The sequence below is a fragment of the Macaca fascicularis genome, chromosome 11 (assembly GCF_037993035.2).
Source record: "Macaca fascicularis isolate 582-1 chromosome 11, T2T-MFA8v1.1".
Taxonomy (NCBI): Eukaryota; Metazoa; Chordata; class Mammalia; order Primates; family Cercopithecidae; genus Macaca; species Macaca fascicularis.
Window position 1 is genome coordinate 123,507,383 of NC_088385.1, and position 23,243 is coordinate 123,530,625.

At 45.1% G+C, this 23,243-nt stretch overlaps 1 long non-coding RNA gene across 4 annotated transcripts; it reads left to right on the forward strand.

Moving 5' to 3' along the window:
• The first annotated feature begins 1,109 nt into the window (after positions 1–1,109).
• LOC123567594 (uncharacterized) lies at positions 1,110–13,203 on the forward strand. 4 transcript variants are annotated; one of them, XR_012419782.1, is made up of 5 exons: positions 1,110–1,321; positions 3,616–3,814; positions 7,318–7,443; positions 12,283–12,827; positions 12,926–13,203. It is a non-coding gene; the product is annotated as an uncharacterized lncRNA (long non-coding RNA). The 4 variants fall into 4 exon arrangements; XR_010579606.1 differs by having other exon boundaries at positions 12,283–12,452; XR_012419783.1 differs by lacking the exon at positions 3,616–3,814 and having other exon boundaries at positions 12,283–12,452.
• The last annotated feature ends 10,040 nt before the right edge of the window (positions 13,204–23,243 follow it).

Sequence of the window (23,243 nt, forward strand, 5' to 3'; positions counted from 1 at the left end):
ATATATCTGGAGAGCAATTGAAATCTTTACATTTCTCTGGGAACACCAAAAAAAAAAAAAAAATCCAATTTATATAAAGTAAAGCAAACCTTTTGAATGTTTAGATCTCACCTCCATGGCAGTTGGCTCCAAAATCTCTATTAAATTCCTTCAAACTCTCCTTCAGATCTCACTTCTCTCATCCCCTTCCTTTTTCCCCTTCCAAATATAACTTCCACTCTTTCCTGGGAGTGCAGGGAGGCTGGTTAAGCACATGGGCTACGGGGCACATCTTGCTGAGTTTAAATTTAGTCTTGTCACTGTCTAACTTGGGCAGGTACTTGGCACATGGTAAGCACTCAATAAATGTAATCCATTGATGTTACTGTTATTAGTATTCTTCAAATTCTGTTGGTTTCTCCAATATGTTTTTTTCCTTCAGCCCACTTTTCCATCCATGAAACAAGGAAAGTGTATTCATTTCCCAGGGGTAAGAAATTATCACAACCTTGGGGGCTTAAAACGACAGAAATCAATTTCCCCACAGTTCTGGAGACCAGAAGTCCAGAATGAAGCTAGCGGCGGGTCCACACCCCCTCCAGAGGCTCTCCTGGAGATTCAGTTCCTTGCATCCTCCAACTTCTCGTGGCTTTTAGCATTCCTTGGGTCGTGGCTGCGTCGCTCCAATCCCAGCCTCTGTCTCCACGTGGCCTTCCCCTGGCCTCTCTTGTCTGTGTCTCTTCCAAAGACACTTGTTGCTGGAGTTAAGGCCCACACAGATAATCCAGGATGATCTCATTTTGAGAACCTTAACTTAATTACATCTGCAAAGACCCTTTTTCCAAATAAGTTCTTTTTCACAGATTCTGGAGAAGGGTAGGTAGACATGGATATATTTGTGGGAGTGCATTTATCCCACTACAAAATGACACTGGGTCCTTCTCCTTGTGGATGGTGAGCAGGGAGAGGGTTGCACACTCCTGTAATTCTTTTTTTTTTTTTTTTTTCCTTTTCTCCTTATCATGCTGAATATATCAAGTCAGCAGCCAGCATCAGGTACCTGGGAATGAGGAAGGAAAGACAGGCAGATGGCAGAGGGGCCTGTCAACTTCTCCTTTTCACTGACACTCACACCACTCTTTCATTTGCAACCACAGAATACCTAACTGCAAGAACTGCCTCATCCCAGGTGGTCTGACCGTGTCTCTGAGCTAAGCGGCGGATTTCAGCCACAGGGTCTGACTCTCAGGCAGACACATCCTGTCCAAGGACTGGAGACAGAGCATCCGTTCTCCCCCCCCGGAGCGGTCAGCTGCATGTGGCTGCTTGAGGGGCGGTTCAGGTTAGTTAGTTATTGATATCCTGTGTTAAGATTCCTGCCTTGGCGGCACTGAAGGGATCCGGGAGGCAGTGACTTCACTCGACTCAAATTGCAATCAACCAGCCTCTTGGCTCAGGCATTCATCTACCCAGAACTATTTTTGGTGTGTGTTCATAGACAGCACACACCAAAGTATTTGGTATTTGAGATGCAAGCGCTAAGGATGATTAAAGTTAGTTGCTAATGAGCATGCCTAGAATAGATATACTCTGTGTGTATGCGTGTGTGTGTGCGCGCTCCATGTGTGTGCTCTGTTGCGTGTCTACAAAGCAGATGTCTACACACCTGCCCTTAGGTGACCTCACCAATGTCCATGAATTGGTGCTGCTAGATCAGCTAAGAGTTCCCTGGACGGAAGACAGAAATGGGTAACAACTGACCTGTCTCAAAATACTGCCTTACTGGGCACCCATGCTCCCCCGTCGGAATCCAATCTACCTTTCAATGTCTAGCTCAGCCCATCTTACCATGAAGCCTCACTTGACCGCCCTCTGAACTCCTAGACCAAGGCTAGAAAATAGGTTTTATCTCAAGTTCCTTGGTTTGTGTCTGCATCACTCCAGCCTCTGGTTCCGTCTTTACACAGCTGTCTTCCCTCTGTGTCTGTGTCCTCATGTAGCCTTACCCTCTGTGTGTGTGTCTGTATTCAAATCTGTGTGTGTGTGTGTGTGTGTGTCTGTATTCAAATCTCCCTCTCCAGCTGGGCGTGGTGGCTCATGCCTGTCATCCCAGCATTTTGGGAGGGCGAGGCAGGTGGATCACTTGAGATCAGGAGTTCGAGACCAGCCTGGCCAACATGGTGAAACCCCGTCTGTACTAAAAATACAAAAAATTAGCCGGGTTGGGTGGCGAGCGCCTGTAATCCCAGCTACTTGGGAGGCTGGGGCAGGAGAATCACTCGAACCCATGGGGCAGAGGTTGCAGTGAGCCAGGATTGCACCACTGCACTCCAACCTAGGCCACAAAACTCTGTCTCAGTAATATAATAATAATAATAAAATTTAAAACATCTCCCTCTCCTTATAAGGACACCAGCCATTGGATTAAGGTCCATCCTCATGACCTCGTCTTCACTTGATTACATTGGAGAAACCACATTCATTGGTATCGGGTTAGGATTTTAACTTATCTTTCAGTGGGGTGGGGGTAGTGGGGAAGACAAAATTCGACCCATAATGGATGCCATAAATAATGAGGGATATCCAGCATTGGTGGAGGGAAGGGAAAGGGCCACCTATTTGCTAAATCTGCCCTATCGTGTTTAATTTTGGTATCATTTAGTTGGAAATGAGCACCACCTGCTATGACAATTGGTTCTCTCTCTCTCTCTCTAATCATCTAATCTACCTACCTACCTACTTACCTGCCTGCCTACCTATCTATCCTCTACGTATAATCTATCATCCACAGCTATTTATTTACCTTCCTAAGTAAATTGAAAGTTCCATGAGGGCAGGGATTATCATTTACACTCCTTGTAAATTTCTCCACTGGCTAACCCAGGATCTAGACGGATGTAGTAGGCACTCAGTAAATACTTGTTCAGTCACTAATTTTCATTGTTTGGACTCCGAAATTAGATCAGGAAGAGGTCTCTGACACACAATCCTCTAGGGACTTCTGAGGATAAAGTTGGCTCATTCACAGCTTGCCCACCTGCGCTCTGTCTTCCCGGCTCCCCTCAACGTTCCACAGATCTTGTCTACCAAATCTTATGTGTGTACCAGGGTGTCTCCCGCTAATAGGACAGCCCTGTAATTGTTCAGTGAGATTATAACGTCAGCCTCATCCATCAAGCTCTCCGCTAAGTAGTTTGGTTTTCCTAATGGAAAGCAGTGTCCTAAACAAGAAGGGAAGCGTCCTAATGTGGGGTTTTATGTAGGCTGGTTTCTAGCTGTGAGCTATGGACCTGAAATGATAGTTAAATCGATGGAGAGGCACTAAGCTACAGCCTGTGAATCTGGGCATCCGTAAAACCCAATTATTAACAGCCCTGAGTGGATGCGTTGCACACCGGCTCTCCCAGCTTTGATTGGGACTCTCTCTCCAGACAGAAACGGCCCAAGAGAAATGGAAATATGATGGTTAGTTGATTATTTCACAGTCTGCATGACAGACCACCCTCCTAACAAGACTCTAGGTCAAGTGCTCTTCTCTGCCCTGTGGATCTATTGGGGAGAAATTAGCTCTCGGTGGTATTTCCAATTATGGATAAAAGCGATTCCTCACTGGTCTGGCTATCATGTGTTTTGCAGTGGACCAAGAGACATGAAGCCCGTCTTCTGCCCTCGCCTCTTTCTCTATCTTGCTGCATGACCTTGGAAGGTGTCCTGATCTCTTGTCTTCTTTGCTGCCTCATCTGTCATGATCCACCTTTACTACTTCATAGCCATGTTCTAGGATAAATGAGAGAAGCCTCTACATCTTTTAGTCTCCCAGAAAGACTGGAACCAGGTAAATGCAAAGTGGAGCCATTTCCTTTGTTTTTGCTGCCTGAGTTACTAACGTGAATAATGGCAAAAATGGATGGGTTTGTGCAATTACTTTTGTTTTTGTTTTGTTTTGTTTTCCCTCTGGGGGGAGGCTCGAGGCATTCTAGGCATTCTATACATTATTCTATTGTATAATTGTTCATCTCTTCTATGGAGTGGGTGTTGGTATGCCCCTTTCTTAGCAAACTGATGGAGGCTGGCCTCAAAGTGAGCCACAGTGATGGGCTAGAACTAATTCTTACTCATAACTCCTAACTAAGTTTAATGTCTGTCTTCCCTACCGTAGTGATGAGTTTCATGAAGGCAAAGACCTGTTTACCTTGTTCTGCTCCAGCACCGAGCAGGTACTCAGTAAGAACTTGTAGAATTAGTGGATGGATGGATAGATGAACAGATGAATGGATGGACTGACAGATTATTAGATGGATGGATAGATAGAGGCATAGATGGATGGATGATGGATGGATAAGTGGGTGGATGATAGACAGATGGATATGATAGAGGGATGGCTGATTGGATGAATGGATGGATAGGTGGATGGATGAACAGATGGATGGGTGGCTAGATGGACAGATGAATGGATGGAGGGATGCACAGAAGGATGAATGACAGATGGATGGATGATAATGGAAGGATGGCTGGATGGATGAACAGAAGGATGAATGGATAGATGAATGAATGGGTGAATATAGTTTGTATGTGAACATGAATCACATTACCATTATTTATCACTGAGAGAAAGTTCTAAGTTTCAGATGTTCAGAGAAATTGAGAGATGCAGACCTAAGATACAGACCAGAAGGGCCATGCTCTCTCTAAGTCCCTGGGTAGAATCCTTCCTTGCCTCTTCCTAGCTTCCAATGTTGGCCATAAATTCTTGGTGTTCCTTGGCTTGTAGCTGAATCCCTCCACTCTCTGTCTTCATCGCGACATGGCCTTTCTCCCTGTGTGCCTCTGTCTGCACATGGTCTTCCCTCTTCTTAGAAAGACACCAGTCATATTGGATCAAGGGCCCACCCTACTCCAGTATGACCTCCTCTTAACTAATTATATCTGCAATGACCTTGTTTCCCAACAAAGTCACATTCTGAGGTGTTGGGAATTCAGACATCAACATATCTTTGGCAGGGGACTTGTGTCAACCTGTTATTCAGCCCACAACAATGTGTGACCCAGCAGCTCCTCTCCCGGGTGTGTATCCTGGGGAAACTCCTGAACAGGATCATAAGAGGACGTGTGTGAGAATGTTGGTGGTGACCACGTTTGTCCCAACAAGGAGCCCAAGGTGACCTACATGTCTATGACTGGAGGAAATGAGTCAGCCAGATTTGATACATGCAGATGATGAAATAATACACAATACCCTGAATTTGCATACATCATCATGGATAGATCTTAAAAATACAGTGTGAAATGAAAAAAGTAGGAACTAGACTGAGATTGATGACACAATACCATGGACATAAATTTAAAATATACACTCACAGAGCAAGACTATATATGTTTCATAAGCATTGGAAAGTGGGTTGGAAGGATTTATTTTGAAGATACTGGAGTCACTGCTTGTGGGAGGCAGTGAGAAATGCTAACAGCAGACGCAGGCGAAAAATAATACAAGAAGGCACACGGGGGGCCTTGAACAGACAAATAGTGAATGTGTGGCATAAACTGAGAAGTGTGATTCTACGAAGGCGCCCACCCGGGGTCCAAATTTTGCAAAGAGGGGAGGAATCAGGAAACGGATTAATGAGTGACGGCGGCACCCAGGGCTGGGTGGAGTCCACGTCCTGTGAGCATGCGCAGCAGGGCCCCTTGATCCACGCTGAGCTTCAAGGAAGAGTGCGGAGAAAACCGCCCTAAGCCCAGACCTGGAGGGGAATTGGAGCTGTGCAGGTCAAGAATTAAGCAGACAGGGCCGAGCAGAAGGAGCTCCAGGAGAGCCCAGGAGAACCCAGGCTGGACCAAGTGCATCCGCCTGGGGAGAAGGAGAAGGGATGGTCCGCATGGCCCCGCCAGGGAAGGAGTGGGGCCAGGGCTGGCTGTGTGTGTGTTACCCACTCAGACGCCCACAGGGACCAGGTGGCGGAAATGAGCGAATGACCCAGGCGCATACTAAACACTTCCACAAATAATGATGGACCTTTCTATATTTAAGAAACCCAGAGTCCCCCAAGTCTGTATTTCTTTTCCTCCCTTTTGATGGAGACACGGGGGCTGGCTGCTTCTTTAAGAAAAACAATAGCGGCATATGATGAGAAGTGGTAGCCAACTCAGCCATGAGGGAGACATTAGAGGGGTGGGGCTTGGGGAGGACAGGAAGGGGATGTCCCAGCTCAACGGGAGGGCTGCTACCAGGTAGCTTCAGAGGATACCTCCGCCCAAATGTGGTCCCAGTGTTGACAGATACTTCTTTTTCCAAGAGAAACTGTGAAACTGGGTTTTTATGTGAAATCTTTTTATTTGACATAGTAAAATCTAACTGAACCACAATGAGGTACCACATCACACTGACTAGGATGGCTATAATAAAATAGAATGGAAAATACGAAATTTTGACGAGGAAGTGGAGCAGTTGGAACCTTTGTACGTTGCTGGTGGGAAAGTAAGGTGACCCACTCACTGTGGAAAAGTTTGGAGGTTCCTCAAGAAGTTAAACATAGCATCATCATATAACCCAGCAATTCCACTCCTAGGTATATGCCCAAAAGAATTGAAAGCAGGTACTCTACATGAAGACAAGTACATCCACATGCATGTTCCTAGCAGCACTGTTCATGATCACCAGGAGGTGGAAACAACCCAAATGTCTGTCATCATGTAAGATACAATGTAACTGAATCTTGAAAACGTTATGCCAAGTGAATGAAGCCAGACACTAAAAGTCATACATTGTATGATTCCATTTATATGAAATGTCCAGAATAGGCAAATCCATAGAGACGGACAGCTGACGAGAGGGTTGCCAGGGGTTGGAGGGAGGAGGGTATGGGAGTGAATGAGTGCTGGGTACCAGGTTTCCTTTTGGAGTAATGAAAGAGTTTTGGAACTAGATAGAGGCGATGGTTACATAAGATCATGGATATACTAAATGCCACAGAACTGTTCACTCTAAAATGCTTAATTTTTGCCAGGCACAGTGGCTCACACTTGTTATCCCAGAACTTTGGGAGGCTGAAGCAGGAGGATCACTTGAGGTCAGGAGTTTGAGACCAGCCTGGCCAACATGGTGAAACCCCATCTCTACTAAAAATACAAAAGTTATCCAGGCATGATGGTACATGCCTGGCTACTCAGGAGGCCGAAGCAGGAAAATCTCTTGAACCCAGGAGGCAGAGGTTGCAGTGAACCGAGATCGTGTCACTACACTCCAGTCTGGGTGACAGAGTGAGACTTGGTCTCAAAAAAAAAAAAAAAAGAAAAGAAAAACAAGACAAAAACAAACAAACAATGCTTAATTTTTGCCAGGTGCAGTGGCTTATGCCTGTAATCCCAGAATTTTGGGAGACTGAGTCAGGAGGATCACTTGAGGCCAGTTCAAGACCAGCCTGGGAAGCAGCAAGAGCCTGTCTCTACTGGGACAAAAAAAAAAAGGTAATAAATAAAATGCTTAATTTTATATTATGTCGATTTCACCTCAATTTTTAAAAAACTGGAAAATGTAATTCAAATATTTAAGGAAAAACATGTGAGCCAAATGGATTCAGGCCGCAGGCTGCATCTGAACCCCTGGGGTACCAGTTTCTAAGTTTGATATGGGGCTTACAGTCAGCAGAGCTGCAGGATTAGGAACTCTGTTTTACTGGCAGGGAAACTGAGACTCCAAAGAGGTAAAGTGATGGGATCAGAGTCAAGCACAGGAGCTGGGGCTGAGCCCCAGAGGGTGGTCTCCCAGCACAATTGATCCTGTGCTCCCTGCAGTTGGGGCCAAGGGCTGTGGAAAGCATTAGAAAGGCGGCAGCTATTAAAGCAGGTGGCAGATGGAGGATGCTTGGAAGTTCAGACAAGAACTGTGCATCGAAGTCGGGTGCGGTGGCTCATGCCTGTAATCCCAGCACTTTGGGAGGCTGAGGTGAGCGGATCACTTGAGGTCAGGAGTTCAAGACCATCCTTGCAAACGTGGTGAAACTCCATCTCTACCAAAAATATAAAAACAAAAAATTAGCTGGGTGTGGTGACTCATGCCTGTAGTCCCAGCTACTTGGGAGGCTGAGGCAGGAGAATCACTTGAACCCAGGAGGCGGAGGTTTCAGTGAGCCGAGATCGTGCCACTGCACTTCAGCCTGGGTGGCAGAGTTGAGACTCCATCTCTATAAAAAAAAGAACTGTGCATCCAGATCTCCTTGGAGTTGTTACCTCCTCTCACACAAGGCCCAGAAAACTCTCTCTCAATTGAAACCCATTCAGCAAGGCTGGATTGAGTATGTACTGTGCATGTGGCAGGCACCACGTGAAATTAATAAAAGTAATAAGTGCAAAGGCTTAAGGGTTCACCCTGTGCAATGCACATTCTGTTGAGACCTCCTCTGATGCTCAGGGTAATGCTGTGAAGTGGAAACAGCGTTGCCACATGGATTGCATGCACGCATTTAACTTTTATACCATGCATGCATTTAACTTACATAATGCATGCATTTAACTTACACAAATTCAACTAACTGCAGTTGGCCAAAAGGAAAGGAGAAAAATCCTCATTGAAAGGGGGTAGACCTGTTGTGTCCCCATGTGAACTTGCCACACAGGAAGCATGGAAATGGAATATATGGATCTGTTCTCATTGTCTCCAATCCTGACAACCTTTCCTAGAATGAGCAGCTCTCTGTGCTGAGCAGGATTCTAGCTGAGGATTTCTCAGCCTTGGCACTACTGACATTCTGGGTTGGATAATTATTAGTTGTGGGGACTGTCTAGTGTGTTGGAGGATGTTTAGAGGCATCCCTGACCTCTATCCACTAGATGCCAGGCGCATTTATTCCTACCCCTAGTTATGACAACCAAAAATGTCTCCAGGAACTGCCAAACATCCCCTGAGGGGCAAAATCGCCCTGGCTGAGAATCAGTCATCTAGAGTTTAAAATGTGTATTTACTGGTGCTCAACTAAGGAGCAGGATTGGAGGTGGGGGGTGGGGAGGATGGGAGGTGGGTAAATGGCTGCATTATGATGATTGTATTATTGTTACAGGAAAGGGGTCCCAATCCAGACCCCAAAAGAGGATTCTTGGATCTTGCACAAGAAATAATTCAGGGCGAGTCCATAGAGTAAAATGAAAGCAAGTTTATTAAGAAAGTAAAGGAATAAAACAATGGCTACTCCATAGACAGAGCAGCCCTGAGGGCTGCTGGTTGCCCATTTTTATGGTTATTTCTTGATGATATGCTAAACAAGGGGTGGATTATTCATGCCTCCCCTTTTTAGACCATATAGGGGAACCTCCTGATGTTGCCATGGCATTTGTAAACTGTCATGGCGCTGGTGGGAGTGTAGCAATGAGGACGACCAGAGGTCACTCTCATCACTATCTTAGTTTTGGTGGGTTTTAGCCAGCATCTTTACTGCAATTTGTTTTATCAGCAAGGTCTTTATGACCTGCATCTTGTGCTGACCTCCTATCTCATCCTGTGACATAGAATGTCTTAATTACAGGGAATGCAGCCCATTTTACCCAGCTCCTATTCAAGATGGAGTTGCTCTGGTTCATACGCCTCTGATATTATGACAATTTGCTGACACTTGTGGCTGTGCCATTCCTTGTGGAAGGGGGCAGAGTTAAGGGATTTTCACGGAAATGTTTTCCTTCACCTCGACTTTAGAATCTAGTACCCATATACACTCGCTGCAACTCAAGTCCCACAGGTGGGAAAATGGGGGCCCCAGGGAGTAAGTCATTTACCCAAGGTCTCAGAGCTCATGAATGACAAAGAAGAGATTCAAGCCCGATCTATTTTACTAGGAAACCGGCTCCCTCCCCCCGCCGCCGCCCCTTTTTTTCTTCCCCTTCTCTCATTGTTTTGCCTTCCTATCCACAAGAGGGGTCAAAGGGAAATCAGCATGCCAGAAGGTAGAGTCTCATCAGACTCTCCACTACTGCAGGTGGCACTGAGAGTTAGCCGCCTGCCCCACAGTTCTGGATGAGGCCACAGGTAAATTCAGATTCCAGAGGTTTATGAAGCTGGTATTACTTAGGACTTTTCTAGCTGCAAGAGACAAAAACCTAATTCAGACTAGCTCAAACCAAAAAGGAACCATATTGACTCACATAACTAGCAAGTTGAAGGGGTGATGGCTTCAGGCGTGGTGAGGTCAAGGGGTTCAAATGGTCATCAGGACATGATCTCTCCATTTTTGGTTTCATCTCTGTTAGCTTCATTCTCTGAACAACTCTTCCTTCCATTATCCAAAGACAGCCAATGGCAGCACTGAGTGTAAAACTTGACCTTTTAGAAATCCAGCAGAAAGATTTCCTCCCTCCTAAGAGATTCATCCAACATTCCTGAAATTCACTCGATTGTCCCAGCTTGAGTCCCATGGATGTTTCCAAAAATGAATCACTATGGCCAGGGGCATATGAGATCCCATGATCAGGCCTGGGCCACCTTCTCAATTCCAGAGTTTGAGAGTAAGTTGAGCCCCAAATCTTACGGAAAAAAGAGTGGAGGAGGAAGAGTAGTATTCTGTGGCCAACCTAGAAAACCACAGAAATTCCTCCCACCTACTGCTCAGGCCTGTGGGAAACTTGTAAGACAGAGTCCCAGTCCGTGTGAGTGGCGAGTGGAGGCATCTTGGGAGGGGCCTTGCAAAGGCAAAGCCAGGCTGGCTTGGTGGAGTCCTTTCCAGAATCCATCTGCTTGTGTAAAGCCCAGCAGAGGCCACCTTCAGCCAGCCCTCCCACATACTGGTGAAAGTGTTGTTGTTGTTGTTGTTGTTGTTGTTGTTGTTTGAGACAGGGTCTCACTCTGTCACCCAGATTAGAGTGCAGTGGTACAATCTTGGCTCACTGCAACCTCCACCTCCCGGGTTCAAGCAATTCTCCTGCCTCAGCCTCCCGAGTAGCTGGGATTACAGGCACGTGCCACCATGCCCGGCTAATTTTTGTATTTTTGGTAGAGATGGGGCTTCACCATGTTGGCCAGGCTGGTTTTGAACTCCTGACCTCAAGTGATCCGCCCACCCCGGCCTCCCAGAGTGCTGGGATTACAGGCATGAGCTACAGAACCTGGACTTAAAGTGATTTTTAAAAAGTGCTGTGTGAGACTTCCAAATGCTACTCACAGGGAGGGAAGTGAAAGAAGGAGAGGACTGGGGAAGAAATACCTTCTATTTTTTTTTTCTTTTCTTTTTTTTTTTTTAGAGACAGCATATTGCTCTATCACCCAGGCTACAGCCTGGACCTCTTGGGCTCAAGGGATCCTCCCACCTTAGCCTCCTGTGTAGCTGGGACCACAGGCATGCACCGCCACACCCAGCTAATTTTTTTTTTTTTTAATTTTTTGTAGAGATAGGGTCTCTCTATGTTGCCCGGGCTGGCCTCAAACTCCTGGGTTCAAGTGAACCTCCCTCCTCGGCCTCCCAAAGTACTGGGACTACAGGGGTGAGCCACCTCACCTGTACAGCTTCTTTGGAGAATGGGCCTGGGCAGGTAAAACAGGGGCCACTCTACACCATCATGGCACAGCAAGAGCTGGGCTATGTAGGTTCAGTACACTTTGTCATTTAATTCTTGTGACAACCTCCTGTCATCATTGCTGTTTTACAGATAAGGAACTGACGCTCAGAGAGGTTCCATGTCTCGGCTAGCATTTCACTTACACCTGAGCAAAGGCTCTCTTTGTCCAGAGACAACGTGCCTTTCGGTGATAGAGCTAGGACTGGAACCCAAGTCTATCCGACTCAAAGTCCACAGCTTGTCCCCCATCCCGCAGGGACCTCTCCAGGCTAGTGAGCCCCATGAAACCTCCTCAGTGCTTCGTTCCAGTCTTTTAACTTCAAGCCCAGTCAGCGAGTTCTTTATTTCCACAAATGGTGCCATTAAACTAATGGCTTCGGGAACTGTAGGCTGGCCTCGGCACAGTTACACATCCCTCCACCCGCCATGTTCTGGCTTCCAAAGAAATGCATGGGAAATTCCAGGAGCCGAAGCCCACTTGGACACGTTTCCGGGCCACCATTTTGCTTTGGGATGGGCAAAAAGAAACACACACCCTGAACTTGAACTCCTCTTTGTGCAGCCTCCAGCCGGCCGGGCGCTAAATAGGGCCGCGGCCCGTTTCCTCCTTCAAAAGTCCCTTGTAAAGGGCGGTAGCAGACCCCATCAGACAAAAAGCTGAGAAACCAGGGTTGAAATAGAGGCCTCTTTCTGTTTGGTCAATCAGCAGCTGCAAAGGATGCGTAGGATGGAGCTAAATTTATTTGTTCCTTTCTTTCTCGGCAACAGCGACGAGGCCCGAGGTGCAGCTGTCTCGCCTCGCCTGTCTTTTGCAGGCACCGGCATGCACAGAAGATGGCTCTCCGGGAGGAAGATTCCTTTCCATTTTGTTCGCTCTCTGCCTCCGCAAGGCTCCCAGCCACCTCTGGGGAGTACAGGGCGAGATCCTGTGCCAGCGGGTAGGAATCTGTAGCTGCCTCCCAGCCCCAGGGTGGAAATCATGACCTTTGAGAAGCAGGCAAGCTGCACGGCATAGATACTCAGGCCTGGTGAAGGCGAAGTGGGGCCACACCCTGGAAAACCACAAAAGTCCCCACAGCCTCTGCTTTCACTCGTCAGACCTGTGGGAAACTTGTAAGACACAGTCCGTGTGATCGGCGGGTGGGGGCATGTTGGGAGGGGCCTTCCGAAGGCCGAAGCCAGGCTGGCAGGGCAGAGTCCTTTCCAGAATTTATCTGTTTGCTTAAAGCCCAGCGGAGGGGCCACCTTCAGCCAGCCCTCCAGCACACTGGTCCTAGTAGTTTTTTCAACGTGCTTTGTGAGACTTTCAAAAGGTACCCATGGGGAGGGAAGTGAGAGGAGGAGGAGGGGACGGGGAAGAAACAGCTTCTTTATTTCTAGCTTTGCTTGAATGGCTTCTTGACGGTTACAGCTCCAGTTTTGCTGAGTCAGAAGAATCCCACAGCCGCTCACCGGAAACACAGCTGTTGAGCGAAAATAACCACAGAGCTGAGCATCATGCACCTTCCAGAAAAGATGGCAGAAAACCTCAAAACAAAAGAGAAATACAAAACAATAAGAGACACTGTCAAGAAAAAAAAAAAAACCACCGCAGCTCACTAACTGATCCAAGCTGGTGGCGCTCTCCTGATCTCTCTCCACTCCCAGGCCAAGCAACCACTCTGAAATAAAGCGAAGTTTGGCTGCTTTTATTTACACACATATGTGTGTGTGTGTGTGTGTGTGTGTGTGTGTGTGTGTGTGTGTATATATATATATATATATATTTTTTTTTTTTTTTTTTTGATAGAGTCTTGCTGTGTCTCCCAGGCTGGAATACAGTAGTGTGATCTCGGCTCGCTGCAACCTCTGCCTCCCAGGTTCAAGTGATTTTCCTGCCTCAGCCTTCCGAGTAGCTGGGATTACAAGTGCGCTACCACGCCCAGCTAATTTTTGTATTTTTAGTAGAGTCGAGGTTTCGCCATGTTGGCCAGGCTGGTCTCGAACTCCTGACCTCAAGTAATCCACCCACCTCGGCCTCCTGAAGTCTTGGGATTACAGGTGTGAGCCATCACACCTGGCCTACTTTTATACTGTAGTGGGTTTAATCGTGTCTCCCCAGTCACACCTCCACCAAAAAAAGAAAAGCTATGTCCACAGTCTAATGTGCTCCAGCACCTGTGAATGTGACCTTAATGAAGAAAGGATCTTTGCAGGTGTAAATTAATTTTAGGATCTCAAGATTAAGTCATCCTAGACTACGTGGGTGGATCTCAAATCCAATGACAGGTATCCTTATAAAAGCAAGGCAGATCCAGCTTGGGCAACGTAGTGAGACCCTGTTTCTACAAAAAGTTAAAAAAAAAAAAAAGGCTGGGCATAGTGGCTCACACCTCTAATCCCCGCATCTTGGGAGTCCCACGTGGGCAGATCACTTGAGGTCAGGAGTTCAAGACCAACCTGCCCAGTGTGGCTTAACCCCATCTCTACTAAAAATACAAAAATGAGCTGGGCATGGTAGTGCATGCCTGTAATCCCCGCTACTTGGGAGGCTGAGACACAAGAATCACTCGAACCTGGGAAGCAGAGGTTGCAGTGAGCTGAGATCGTGCCACTGCACTCCAGCTTGGGCAACAGAGCATGACTCCATCTCGGAAAAAAAAAAAAAATGCTGTGGGGGAGAGTGGTGTGTGCCTGTGGTCCCAGCTACTTGTGAGGCTGAGACAGGAGGATCTCTTGAGCCCAGAAGTTCGAGGCTGCAGTGAGCTATGATGGCACCACTGTACTCCAGCCTGGGTGACCAAGTGAGACCCTGTCTCAAAATAAAAAGAGTGTGGCAGAGGTAGATGGATAGATTAGACACACAGAGAGGAACGCCAAGGGGAACTTGGAAGCAAGGATTGGAGTTTTGCAGCTACAGACCAAGGGTGTTAGGGCACCCATAAGAAACTAGCAGAGCCGCCCTGGGCTTCTGTTTACCAGGTCCTCCCCTGGCCATCTCCTTCCCCTTGTCTGGGCTGAAAACATTCACAGCATCTTGTTGGCACGGACACCGAGTTTCCCTTTCTCCAGACTTCGTAATGATCAGGAAGCAGGATGGGGCCTTGAGGACTCCTGAGACTAAGGGAGGAGTCGAGGGTCCCTGGTTGTAGATAAGTCTCGGCCACAGGCCAGGAGTGTGACCTCATTAACCAGCCACCATTCACTGAGGCAGCTGGATCCTTGTTCTGCCCCTTCCTAGCTGTGTGGACTGGGGTAAGGTATTTACCCTCCCTGGGCCTCTGTCTCCTCATTTGTCCAATGGGGATAATTAGAAAACTTCCCTTACACAGTTGTTGTAAGGATGAAGCGAGTACATGCAAAGCCACTATTGAACGAGGCTGGACTCTGTGGTTCTTACTGTCCAGTGCTTTATGCAAGCGTAGAAAAGCTGTTGTTTTTCCCTGTCAGCATCTATGACACTATCTTTTGCTGTCAGCATCCTGGTTGCCTTCGGGAAACCATCTCTCTTCCACCCCCTCATTCCAGGAGAGTGTATATCTCCCAGACCTGACCACTCAGACTCAGAGCTCAGTTCAGGAATGGGGATGTGATCCAAAGTGGGTCCGTCGGAGTGAATAGTTGCCAAAACTTGTAGGGAAAAGAAATTCACTTTCTCTTGGTTCCACTATGTGGTGGGATATAAGCGTGGAGCATCTCTGCTGCTACCTAGGGAGAGGCTGCCTGAGAGTGACACCAAAACCCCAGAAAGCAGAGATAAGGGATAGTGGGCGAGTCCTGACAACAATATTTGTATCCCTGGATCCAGCTTTGACTGAAACCATCCGTAGCTCTAAACTCGCAAGTTCCGTGAAACAATAAATCTTCTTTATGTTTAAGATAGTTTGAGTTGATCCCTTGTAAACAAAGGCATCCTGACTCATTCGATGTCTTATGTGATAATCTGAGCAGGAGGTAGACCTCTTATCCCTATTTTATGGGAAGAAACTGAGGCTCAGAGGAACTTAATCACTTGTATGAAATCACTAGTAAGTCCAGGGCTGTCATCTGATCCATGTAGCCCTGGGAAGGCAGAACAATGATGTGTTTGGTGCATGCCTTGGGACAGTCACATAAATCTCAAGGCTTCGAGTGGTCAATCTGTACCATAAAAGAGTTGGTATAGTTTTAAACTTTTAAACGTATAGCCGATTACAGAAGTAACCATGACAATTAACCATGTATTTGCTCTCCATAACTGACAAATGTTGGCGTTTTGTCACAGTTGTTTCAGAGATGAGCTGGTGTCTGAAATACTATATAGCTCCTTGTTTCCGTGTCTTGATTCTGGATTCTAAAACACCTGGAAAGTCTGACTCGGCAAAACTTGAAAAGATTTCAAAGATACAGAAGCATTTTATATCTACTCACTTATTGATGATTTCTGGCATTCTTCATTTCTTAAATAGATCTGAGTTTTCACCTTGTATTATTTTTGTTCAGCCCAAAAGAGAACTTTTTTTTTTTTTTTTTTGAGATAGAGTTTCGCTCTTGTTGCCCAGGCTAGAGTGCAATGGCGCGATCTCGGCTCACTGCAACCACTGCCTCCCAGGTTCAAGCGATTCTTCTGCCTCAGCCTCCCGAGTAGCTGGGATTACAGGCCTGCACCACCACACCCAGCTAATTTTGTATTTTTTTAGTGGAAGCAGGGTTTCTCTATGTTGGTCAGACTGGTCTCAAACTCCTAACCTCAGGTGATCCGCCTGCCTCAGCCTCCCAAAGTGCTGGGATTATAGGTGTGAGCCACCACACCTGGTAAAGAACTTCTTTTTAATATTTCATATGGTATAGGTCTACTGGTAATAAATTCCACCACTTTTTGTTTGTCAGTAAAACATTCTTTCATCTTCATTTAAAAAATATATTTTCACTGGACACAAGACTTTTGGTTGACAGTTTTATTTTTATTTTCAAATGTAATGCATTAAGGGTGTTATTCCATTGTCTTCTGTGTTGCACTGTTTCTAAGGAGAAATCAGTGAAAATTCTTATCTTCGTTCTTTGTATGTAATATGTCTTTTTACCTTGGCTGCTTTTAAGATTTTTGTCTTTGTTGCTGGTTTTAAACAATTTGATTAAGATAGGCCTTAATGTTTTTCTTTGTGTTTATCTTGCCTGGGCTTTGTTGAGCTTCTTGGATCTGTAACTTCATAGTTTTTATCAAATTTGGAACATTTTTAGCCATTATTATTTCAGGGTTTTATTTTCATCCTCTCCTCCTGGGACTGCAATTATTCGTAGGATAGATCTTCTGTTATTTTTGCATAGGTCCCTGACACTCTGATTATTTATTTTTTTGGCTCTTGTTTCTCCTTGCTCTTTAATGTGAATAACTTCTATTATTATGTCATTGGATTTGCTTATTTTTTTTCTTCTACAGTCTTTAATATGCTGTTAAACTCATCTAGTAAATTATTATTTTATTTTTTAAGAAATGGGATCTTGCTATGTTGCCCAGACTGGCCCCAAACTCCTGGGCTCAAGCAATTCTCCCACTTCAGCCTCCAAAGTAGCTGGGACTAAAGGTGCATGCCACCACACCCAGCAAATTTTTATTTTAGATATTGTATTTTTTATCTCTAGAAGATACATTTGATTCTTTTTTTATATCTTCCACTTTTCGCCATGTTTATATTCTTTAGATCTATGAACATATTTATAATCACTGTTTTAAAATCTTTGTCAGTTAATTACATCATCTTTGTCATTTGGGGTCTGTTTATATTAACCAATATTTTTCATGTAATGGGTCACATTTTCCTGCTTCTCTAGATGTCTAGTAACCTTTTATTGGATGCTAGACAATGTAGATGCTGTGCTGCTGAATGCCTGAGTTTCATTATTTTCCTTTGATGTTTGTTTTGGGAGGCAATTGAGTTACTCATTGACCAGCTTGATTTTTTTTTTTTTAAGGCTTGTTTTTAAACTTTATTGCAGTGGCTCTAGAAAAGCTTCTTATCTAAGACTGGTTTAGGCCTACAAGAAAGGTGTAGCCTCACAGTGGTCTCTAATGAATGCCTTGGATGTTCAACAAATTATTCCCATTCTGGCTTGCTGAGATTTGAATGTCCCCCAGTCCCATGAGAGCTCTTGGAATTATTCAGCTTATACCTCTCCAATAGCAGTTCCTTGACAGCCTTGTATCATTTTGCCCAATATCTGAGCAACTTAGTATTTAGCCAGTGACTCAAGTGGTCTTTTATGCAGATTTCTGGCACTATGTGTCCATATAACACCATCTTCCCTGGGACTTTGCCTCACAGATTTCAACCATATTATAATCCACATATTATAATCTCTCTCTTCAACTCAGAGAGGCCACTGTGCTCTGCGTGGGATCCTCCTCCCTGTGCTGCAGTCTAAAAAACACTGCCAGGCAGAAAGCCAGGGTGATCACAGGGCTCACTTGATTTGCATCCTTTCTTTCAGGCCTCATAGTTCTACACTACCTGTGGCCCAATCTCTGAAAACAGTTGTTTTATATCTTTTGTCTGGCTTTCCAGTTGTATACAGCTGGAAAACAACTTTGTTACCAATTCCTTCATCATGGCCAGAATCAGAAGAAGTTCACCCTGATAACTTAAGAAAGAAAGATGTAAAATAGGAACACATTGGAAGGGCCTAGGGGAATTCACCAAAAAGAAGTAATAGCCAAAGAATAGTCCTCAAAAGGGACAGAGACCACAGAAACTCTGGAGATCCAGGGTGTCTTAGTCTGTTTTCACATTGCTGATAAAGACATACTTGAGACTGGGCAGTTTACAAAAGAAAGAGGTTTAATGAACTTAGAGTTCCACGTGGATGTGGAGGCCTCATAATCATGGTGGAAGGCAAGGTGGAGCAAGTCATGTCTTACATGGATGGAGGCAGGCAAAGAGAGAGAATGAGAAACGAAGCAAAACAGATTTCACCTTATCAAACCATCAGATCTCATTCACACATCTTATTCACTACCACGAGAACAGCATGGGAGAACCGCCCCCATGATTCAATTATCTCCCTCTGGGTCCCTCCTGCAGTGTGCGGGAATTATGAGAGTACAATTCAAGATGGGATTTGGGTGGGGACAGAGAGCCAAACCATATCACAGGGTAACTAAGAAACAGTCTCTTCAGGAAATAGATGACTGGACAAATTAGCTCCATGCCCATGGAGTCCTTCAAGACTCAAATTTCTAGGAGAAGATATCTGGCCTAGTCACAGTCATGGGCTTACCTCTTGGCCAGAGGAGGGAAAGACACTTTGGTTAATAATTCTACCAAGATGATATATAATGGTGGGAGGGCAGATTCCAAAGCAAAACTGGGTTGCTCCTTCCAGAAGCAAGGAGATTGGCCCCTTGGCAGGCAAAAACAACAGAGACACATTACAAAATACTTATGAAAGCAGTATTTACGAAAGCACAAAATCTTTTAAGTAGGGTTGGCTTTTGAACTCAGAGCCTTGGGGTTTCTTTTTGCTATTTCACCACAAGGCTGCATGGATTCGTTCTTTCCCCTGACATCTCTGCCTTCCCCTCCCACACAGACAGACTTTCTCCACAACAAATCCATTTTATGAACAACATATAGACAATAACAAACTTCTCATCAGGCCAGAAATGCCAGTTTATAGCTCATCGAGAACAGAGATTCTCTGAGCCTGCCAATGTTCAAGGAAGACTTCCAGAGAATAAAACTTGCTTGGGGGTGAAGGGCAAGCTTGAACCTGTGTCCTGGGAACAAAACATGCAGCAAAATGCATTTCTTCTTTTCCCACTACTCATAACTACCAGGAGTTGGAAGCACCTTGCCTGAAAGCGAAGGTTGTGTTTTGTGTTTCAAGAGTGAGTCTGAGGTAGCTGCAGGCTAGATTATTAAGCAGATTAATTCAACCAAATACATTGACAAACGCACCAGCAGGTAAGGGAAGAAGATGTTCTCTGCTTAGATTGTTGTGAGGAAGTTTCTGTGTCCCCCCACTCTGCCTAGAGGCCAATCAGATGTGTGTGTGTGTGTGTGTGTGTGTGTGTGTGTAACCTCTACAAAACAAAACACCCCAAATCCTTAAAATTTCCACAAATGTTGTTTTCTTGTATGATCATACCCATTTCAGCGATGAAAAATCCGAGATACAGTACATGGAGCTGAGAGACAGTGATAAAACAAACAACAACAACAAAAAACAAACAAACAAGAATTGAGGCCAGGTGTGGTCGCTCATGCCTGTAATCCCAGCACGTTAGGAGACCGAGTTGGGCGGATCACCTGAGGTCAGGAGTTCGAGACCAGCATGACCAACATGGTGAAACCCTGTCTCTACTAAAAATACAAATGTGCCGAGTGTGGTGGTGGGCACCTGTAGTGTACGTGGGAGACTGAGGCAGGAGAATCACTTGAATCCAGGAGGTGGAGGTTGCAGTGAGCCGAGATCGTGCCACTGCACTCCGTCCTGGGCCGCAGAGTGAGACTCTGTCTCAAAAAAAAAAAAAAAAAAAGAATTGAGTTCAAAACTGCAGGATTAAACTTTTCTGTATGCCTTGAGAATAATTTTGAAAGCAAGAGAAACAGAAAGGGAGAGAAAGGAGAAGGAGGGGAAACGAGAAAGGAGGTAAGGAAAGCAAGTTAGCTGTTTGGATAATTCATGTCTTCCAAGATGCCTGGGTTTTTTGAGATTTAGAGTGCTGAGAGATGCTGTTTGCACACCACTAAGATCCAAATGGAAATTATAGTCAAGTAAAAGCACATCACATCCCATGGCTAACTCCTTTCTCCAGCTTTATATTTTAGCTATGTCCACTCTCTCAGGTTTTCAACTTAGAAAGATGTCTTTTCATTCCTTGAGGGGATTTCTTTTTTTCTCAAGAAAGAAATCATGGTAATTTCATGCTGATTGAGAAAAGACCAAAATGAGGTTATAAAATTAATTCCTGGGAGGGTTTTAGTGACTTATATCTTGTTGACTGCTTTATAAATTTTTTTTTTTTTTTTTTTTTTGGCCAGGCACGGTGGCTCATGCCTGTAGTCCCAGCACTTTGGGAGGCCGAGGTGGGTGGATCACTTGAGGTCAGGAATTCGCGACCAGCCTGGCCAACATGACGACACCAGGTCTCTACTGAAAATACAAAAATTAGCCGGATGTGGTGGCACATGCCTGTAATCCCAGCTACTCAGGAGGTTGAGGCAGGAGGATTGCTTGAACCTGGGAGGTGGAGTTTGCAGTGAGCTGAGATTGTGCCACTGCACTCCAGCCTGAGCGACAGAGCAAGACTCTGTCTAAAAAAAAAAAATGTATGTGTGTGTATGTGTGTGTGTGTGTATATATATAGGTTTTGGTTCCATTTTCTTCTCTCCTGGCAGCCTTTATTTTATATATATAATATATATACACCATATATAATATATAAAATATATATACCATATATACCCTATATATAATATATACCATATATACCTTATATATAATTTTATATATATATAGGGTTGCTTTATATATACACACACACATATATATATATGCCCTCCTCTGACCAAGAGGTAAGCCCATGACTGTGACTCGGCCAGATATCTTCTCCCAGAAATTTGAGTCTTGAAGGACTCCATGGGCATGGAGCTAATTTGTCCAGTCATCTATTTCCTGAAGAGACTGTTTCTTAGTTCCCCTGCGATATGGTTTGACTCTGTGTCCCTACCCAAATCCCATCTTGAAATGTACTCCCATAATTCCTGCACATTGCAGGAGGGACCCAAAGGGAGATAATTGAATCATGGAGGCGGCTCCCCCATACTGTTCTCGTGGTAGTGAATAAGATGTGTGAATGAGATCTGATGGTTTGATAAGGTGAAATCCCTTTCGCTTTGTTTCTCATTCTCTCTCTTTGCCTGCCTCCATCCATGTAAGACATGACTTGCTCCTCCTTACCTTTCACCATGATTATGAGGCCTCCACATCCATGTGGAACTAACTGTAAGTCCATTAAACCTCTTGTATATAAAGGCTGCCAGGAGAGAAGAGAATGGAACCCAAAACACTTACAGGAGGAATGACAGACTCATTGTATAGGACAGTGGGAAGGGATTTGAGGATTAGGAAAACCTTCTGGGGAAGTGTCTGGAGACTGCAAGGTCTTGAAATGACAAATGATTGGCTGGGCGTGGTGGCTCACGCCTGTAATCCCAGCACTTTGGGAGGCTGAGGCGGGTGGATCACCTGAGGTCAGGAGTTTGAGACCAACCTGACCAGCATGGAGAAACCCTGTCTTTACTAAAGATACAAAATTGGCCAGGCATGGTGGCACATGCCTATAATCCCAGCTATTTGGGAGGCTGAGGCAGGAGAATCGCTTGAACCTGGCAGGCGGAGGTTGCGGTGAACCGAGATCGTGCCATTGCACTCCAGCCTGGGCAACAAGAGTGAAACTCAGTCTCAAAAAAAAAGAAAAAAAGAAAAGGACAAATGATCACATTCCTTATTGTATTTTAGATGCCCGGCACAATTCCTGATCCGCAGTAGGTGTTCAGTAAATTATTTGTTGAACAAAAGAATGATTGAGTGAATGTGAATCTCTAGGCAGGCCTAAACTATGTTTTTGCCAAACCAGACTCCAATGCCTTGATAGCTTTGCACCTCTTTTTCCATTCTTTGTCGTCCTGGCAATTGTTTCTGATCCTTTCAAGGCAATAGATCCGACCCTTGTGTGGATTATGAACATCTCTGAGAATCTGCTGAGAGTGACGGGCCTTTTTCTCAAAAAAATGCACAGACACTTATGCACATTTGGCATATCTTTTCAAGTGAGCGAATGCCCTGAACCTCACATGTGGCCACAGCCTAACAATCTCTGGAACTTTTCCACTCTTCTTCCTGTCTCTCTGCCCCGCAGACTTATTTGCTCCTTCACTGGGTCCTCATAGCACTTTTAAACATCTTTTCATTTTTTAGCTTAAAACATTTATTTTATTCACAGATCTGTAATTTGTGCAGAGCTTGGGGGATGCCCTCTCTCTGTTCCACTTCAGGCTGAGGCTGGAATCACCTGAAGGATTACTGCATGGTTTGACTGTGTTCCCCAAATTTCATGTACTGGAAACTTAGATCTCTAAGTTCGTATGTTGATGGTATTTGGATGTGGGGCATTTAGGAGGTAATTAGGATTAGATAAAGTCATCAGGATGCAGCCCCCATGATGGGACTGGTGGCTTTATGAGCAGAGGAGGAGAGGCCTGAGCTGACACACATATTCTTGCCCTTTCACCATGTGATGCTCTCCACCATGTTATGATGCAGCAGGAAGGCCCTTACCAGACACTGGCACCTTGATATTGGACTTCCCAGCCTCTAGAACTGTAAGAAATAAATTTATTTTCTTTATAAATTTCTTTTCTCTAGAAATTACCAAGTCTATGATATTCTGTTATAGTAGCAGAACACAGACTAAGGCAATTACTCACTCACCTGTCCAGAGGCTGTCCAGAGATTGATGCCAAAGAGACCTAAAGAGTGGGGAGCTAAAATAGCTTGGGGTCCTCAGGCATCTCCTCCTGTCTCTATGTGGTCTTTCTATGCATTCTCTCTGGCTTATCCAGAGCACTTTAAACATACCTTTCTTACTACTTAACACACAACATTGTAATAGTTATCTATGCCTGTGGATTGTGGCAGTGTACTTATGTGGGTTTCATTGGCAAAACTGTAAATCCTTCAAGGACAAGGACTATAACTTGTTCATCTCT